The following is a 6,000-nucleotide window of genomic DNA, read 5'->3' on the forward strand; positions in this document are numbered from 1 at the left end:
TTCTGGAAGCTTTTGCTCACCAACTGATGTGGACTGCCTGAGATGCTGCATGGGGCTCAGCATCCCCATGTCTCAGTTCCGAAAATGGGCATACTGCCAGGACTCTGAAGGATCTTGCAACGACTTTACAAAAATCCTTAGGGATGTGGATGAGATTAGTGCCCCATGCTTCTCCGGCTGGCAGGAGCGCTCGGCTCCCTAATTCAATCACAGGCTAAATTACATCTCCCTGCCGGACGCTTGACCGAGATGCTGGAAACCACAGAAGTGAGTAACAGAAAGGCTTCGTCTCTCTGGCTTGGTCTTGGTTTCCTCTCCTGGGGCCCCAGGAAAAGATACTCACCTCCCCAGGCTGTGGGGAGACAGAAGATGCTCTTTTTCCAAAAGCCTTTCATGCTGCTTGTCTCTGAGCAGCAGCCCTTACAGTGAACTGCCACCAGGAAACTGTCTCTCGCTCACTAGTGCAGTGCTATGCCTCTCCCTGCCCACAGGCCAGTTGACGTCTCGGGGTAATTCTTTTTATTCTCCGAAGTACCCCAGTGTGGATGAAAAATTAGGATCCTCCCAACTATAGTGACAAGTACTCAAACGATGGTTTGTTCTGCTATCTTGAACACCAGAACCAAGTACCTCCCGAACACCCGCAGGGTGAAGTGGATCGAGAATGGGTGGCAGATGGCTCCCAGCTGACGTGGGACAATGAATGCCTCAACCTTGGAGTGACGGAAGCCCTTAGCTGGCACCACCTTCCCAGGTCTTGTGCAAGCCCAGAAGCCATGTGACTCTGGTGTGTGTGAGCACATTCTGCCCAGAGTCCAGGTCAGCCGGTCAGAGGGTCATAGAGAAAGAAGACCAGCCTCTGCTGGGTCTCTTGGCAGAATATCTAGGTGTTTCCAGACTGCTCTCTCCTGAGCCAGTGTACTATCTTGGTGGTATCTGCCCCATCCTCTTCTCCCCGTCCTTGCTGCTAACTCTAGGTTATCTTGATGACCAGGCTAAATGAGTTACTGGCCTGGTGGAGACAGATAACACAGTCAGGAATGCAGAAATGCCTTCTTCCCGGCACCCAGCACTCATCAAACAGCAACACTGGAAAAGTCTTGTGTAAGCTTATGTTTTACAGGTGAGGGAAAGTGGCGCTTGAGAAAAATCAAAGTCTGATAACATCTAGCGTTGGGAAACACCAGGACAGAAACCCTCCTCGCTGCTGGGAGTACAGGTAGGTAAAACCTCACTTTACCTCCAAGCACTCTGAATCTAGCCACATAGAAGATGCACACACCTCATGACCCAGCAATTCATTTAACTTCTGCTTTTGTCCTAGAGAAACTCTTGCAAAGTGAGAGATCCAAAGATATTTAGTAGCCCTGTGAGCAACACTGAAGCAGTAACAACCTAACTGTCCCTCAGTAGATAAATATACTGTAGATCAAGATGAATGAACTAGAACTGTATGTATCAACATAAATAACTCACAAACACCGGTGGGAAAGGGTACCTGCATTACAATTAAACTTCTGTCAATTTTAAAAAATATATATATTTTATTGATTTTTTTTTACAGAGAGGAAGGGAGAAGGATAGAGAGTTAGAAACATCGATGAGAGAGCAACATCAATCAGCTGCCTTCTGCACACCCCCTACTGGGGATGTGCCCGAAACCAAGATACATGCCCTTGGCCGGAATCGAACCGGGGACCCTTCAGTCCGCAGGCCGACGCTCTATCCACTGAGCCAAACCGGTCAAGGCACTTCTGTCAATTTTAAGAACCGTTCATGGATTAAGTGTAGGGAAAGAAAGTATCGGAGAACTATATAGAGAAAAGCAGAAAGGAGCTACAATGTCCCTCAGGAAGATCAGAACCAAGTGGTAATGATTTGCAGGTCAAAGAAAGTGAAACATGCTCCCTGCAAAGGGGAGCTAAGACTTGGAGGCCCTAGGTGCTGTGGAAAGGGAGTGGGATGAGGCTTGAGATTAAAAATGGGACCAGTTAGCCCTAACCAGTTTGGCTCAGTGGATAGAGCATCGGCCTGCGGACTCAAGGGTCCCAGGTTCGATTCTGGTCAAGGGCATGTACCTTGGTTGCGGGCACATCCCCAGTAGGGGGCGTGCAAGAGGCAGCTGATCAATGTTTCTCTCTCATCGATGTTTCTAACTCTCTATCCCTCTCCCCTCCTCTCTGTAAAAAATCAATAAAATATATTTTTTTTAAAAAATGGGACCAGTTAAAGTCTAGATATGTAATGGTGTTTGATCCCTAAACCTCCCTCCCGAGCCAAACTAGGGTGGAATATCAACATTAACAACCAATGAAGGACTCAGGATCCATCTCCTCTTAGGCAGCTCCTGGAGTATGTGTAGGGAACTTAAACCAAAGAGATGATGATATGGGACCAGACTGCTGACTGCCTCCTAATATCCAGTGAGTACAATCACATCTGTATGTGCCTCAACCTGATCGGTCAACTTACTCTCAACCCTATCATCTCTCCACACATGAGGTTGGACCCTATGAAATGCCCAATTTCCATCCTTGACGTTCACAATGTCCCATTTCATCCAGTTCAACCTCACATATCTCTAATACTTTCCTTATGCCAAACTCTCACCAACAGGCGGCAGACATGGTGAGTCTTCACCCCCAAATATTTCAGTCCTTTTCTCCCAATGGCAGGGAACCTACACAGCCACCACTCACATTTAAGAAAGTCACTCAACAGACATTTCAAGGCTCCCCTGACATACGCTCTCCCCGCTTTTACTTCTCAATCCAGTGGCCGGCCCTGTGGTAACACAAAATACCTCCCCCCCTGCCCCGCCCTAAGATGTGAGCAACTTCCTACTCCGACTCCCTAGTTTAGCACGTGGAGAAAGGAAGAACCAGGCCTCAATGTCAGATGCTGAGTCAGCAGCACAGGGACAGGCTTTTTCTGGAGCCAAAAAGCTTCCACTCTCACCTTCTGACCAGTTGGGAAATAGGGCTGTCCAGACCGAATATCAAGGAAGCTACTGGAACCAGGCTGTGTCAGGCCTGTGTTGCCACCCTCTGGGCCTGAGAAGACCCCAGATGAGAGATCTGTACCTCTTCACTGGGCAGTACCCAGTTCTGGGACAAATGCCCAAAAAAGGTTTGTGCAGAACCTCTCTCCGGGGAACGTTCAACTCTCTTTGGGAAAGCCACACAGGGCGGGAACAACTCAGCCTCTTTTTTTTTTTTATTATTTTTTAAAATATATTTTTATTGATTTCAGAGAGGAAGAGGGAGAGAGAGACAGAAACATCCATGATGAGAGAGAATCATGGATCGGCTGCCTCCTGCAAGTCCCCCACTGGGGATCGGGCCCACAACCTGGGCACGTGCATTTGACCAGAATCGAACCTGGGACCTTTCAGTTCGCAGGCCAACGCTCAATCCACTGAGCCACACCGGCTAGGGCCTCTCTCTTTAAAAAAAAAAAAAATTATTTATCTATTTATTTTGTTAATCCTGCCCTGAGGATATTTTTCCCATTGATTTTTCTAGTGAGTGGAAGGGCGGGGGAGAAACATGGATGTGAGACACACATTGATTGGATGCCTCCCGCATATGCCCCGACCAGGGATCAAGCCTGCAATGGAGGTACATGCCCTTCACAGGAATTGAACCCGCAACCCTTCATTTGTGGGCTGATGCTCTAACCACTGAGCAACCAGCTAGGGCCCAGCCTCTTTTTCTATATTCAAGGACCCGTGGTCACCGTCACCAGTGCCAACAGAAAACAATTCTCCATTAAGGAAAGGACTCTATGGAAGAAAAGGAAAGTAGCCTTGGCCAAGCCCAAGCCCTTCTTCAGCCTTTCCTGTCTCCTCCCTCACTCTGCACTGATAGATTCATCTGGATTCTAGATGAATGAATCTCAGCTGCACTCAGCTAGGAGTGGAGGCACTTGGGGATCAGGTTTTCCAAGGTAATAAAAGGTGCTAGGCCTCCCTTTGAACCCACCACCTACCCTCCACTGGGTGAGGGTTTTTACTGGGCCAGGCACTATATGGGGACTGGGCTATGGTCCTTCTCCCAGTGCCTGTTGGTTTCCTCAGTGGCCAGGGAAGGGGGTTGGCCTAAGCCCACTAAAGGGGCAAATCCAGCTCATAGCTATCTGGACTGCCTGCGGCTGAGCCCTACAACCCCGTTACCCCACATTGCTCCCTACATGCTCCCTCTCCCAGGCCCTCGGGGTCATTAACTGAGGGAAGAGGTGATGCCCCAGGACTCGGCCCTGCTTTCCCCCTTCCCACACCACCCGGGGCCTGAGGCACCGGCTCCCTCCTGTTTCGTTTTCCTTCCCTACTGTGCATTTAACTTTTTCTGCGGGTTCCAGCTGAATCCACCCAGCCCCAGGTTCCTGTTTTCTCATTTCTGTCTTCGGGGGTTCCTGGAATTGTGTGTGGCTGTGTGCAGAAAGCTGCCCAGGCAAACTCCCTGGAATAAGAAAACACCGAAAATACATGCAGGTAGATACTGTTATCCCAGCAGTTTGCTGCGGACACCGAAGCCCAGAAATCGACGCAGGGCCCGGGAGCCAGATTCTAACCGAAAGTCACCGGGCTCTGGGCCAAGCCTTTCCTCGCAGGCTCCTCCCTAGGATCACCCCAGCAAAGTGCCCGGCTCCGCCTGGGCCGTCTCCCCGGCCAGCCCCAGGGACGGGCGGGTTACAGGGTCGGGATGACCCGGCCCGGGACACAGCCCTGGAGGAGGAACCGGCGGGCGCGAGCCCAATGGGGGCAGGGAGCCCGGCTGCCGGCGAGCGGGTTGTTTACTGCTTTTCTTAACCAGGGCGACGACTTAGGAGTGTGCGCCGGCCACCCCCGCTGCCCGCAGTGACGGCCAGAGAGTCCCCCCAACCCGCCGGCCCGCCGAGACGCCTCCAGGGCCTGGCGGGGGCGCACAGGGCCCCAGCCTCCTCTCCCCGCCGCCAAGGTCATCCCACCGCGTGGCGATGCGCCCGCGCCCAGCCCGCCGCCCCCCGCCGGCTCACCTAGCTCCACCGCCGAGAGCCTGGGCCTGCAGCCGGCGAGGTCCCCTGTCTGTGCCCGAGCAGCCGCCGTCGGTAGCTTCCCCCCGGCCGCCCTCGCTCCTTTTTACCGCCCCGGCCCCGCCCCGAGCCCCACCCCGTGCCCGGCTGATTCCTCACGTGACCGCTGTGGACGCGCGGCCCCACCCCCGGCCCCAACCAGCCCGGTACCCCCGCACCCCTCCCCCTCCCCTTCCGGCTGGCCGCACCCCATCCCCACCTCCGGTTCCCCGTTGAGCCCGGCACCCCTACCCACCCCCTCCTCCTGCTGGCCGCACCGCCACCGCATCCGCGTCTCCCCCGCGCCCCGCGCCCGCCTGAGCTTCTGGCGATCCCCTGGTGGGTGGGCGCGCCGGCCGGGGAAGAGGGGCCCTGAGCTCCGCCGGCCTCTAACCCTGAGAATTGGGTCCTGCGGGGAGCAGAATGGAACTGGGGGTGTCCTTACGTGCCTCCACCCAGCCTAGCAAAATTACCCAGGAGCCGCCGCAGCCTGGACGCCGCGCATTCAAAACCCACAGATCCCTGCTTGGGGGAGGGGATTACTGTCCGCTATTTCATTCATTAAGAAATCAGTGTTGGGGGTATCAAGACAGCAGGACTACCAGAAGAGCTTTAAAAGGCTTATTTAACGTTAATATAACGAAAACGGTAGTTCATACCATTGAGCACTAATTGCAGGATCTGCGTCAGGATTTCTATAGAGAAGGACCTTAGGGGCAGAAATCTCAGCATCCAGCTCCTAGCCCAGTGATGGTGAACCTTTTGAGCTCTAACTTAACTCTGGTGCCGTGTCACATATAGAAATTTTTTGATATTTGCAACCATAGTAAAACAAAGACATATTTTTAATATTTATTTTATATATTTAAATGCCATTTATCAAAGAAAAATCAAAAAAATGAGTTCGCGTGTCACCTCTGACACGCGTGTCATAGGTTCGCCATCGCT

At 52.6% G+C, this 6,000-nt stretch overlaps 1 protein-coding gene across 2 annotated transcripts in view; it reads right to left on the reverse strand.

Moving 5' to 3' along the window:
- CTSB (cathepsin B) overlaps nt 1-5,517 on the reverse strand; it is a 28,545-nt gene extending 23,028 nt beyond the window's left edge. The window contains exon 1 of one of the 2 annotated variants that reach the window (XM_081092903.1): nt 5,309-5,517. The gene's annotated coding sequence lies outside the window, so the exon portion shown is untranslated. Of the gene's footprint in view, nt 1-5,016; nt 5,179-5,308 lie in introns of those variants that run through there. The other variant, XM_081092902.1, reaches the window with a different exon arrangement.
- Between the last annotated feature and the right edge of the window lie 483 nt (nt 5,518-6,000).

Source organism: Myotis nattereri (genome assembly GCF_964212035.1).
Source record: "Myotis nattereri genome assembly, chromosome: 5".
In the NCBI taxonomy this organism is placed as follows: domain Eukaryota; kingdom Metazoa; phylum Chordata; class Mammalia; order Chiroptera; family Vespertilionidae; genus Myotis; species Myotis nattereri.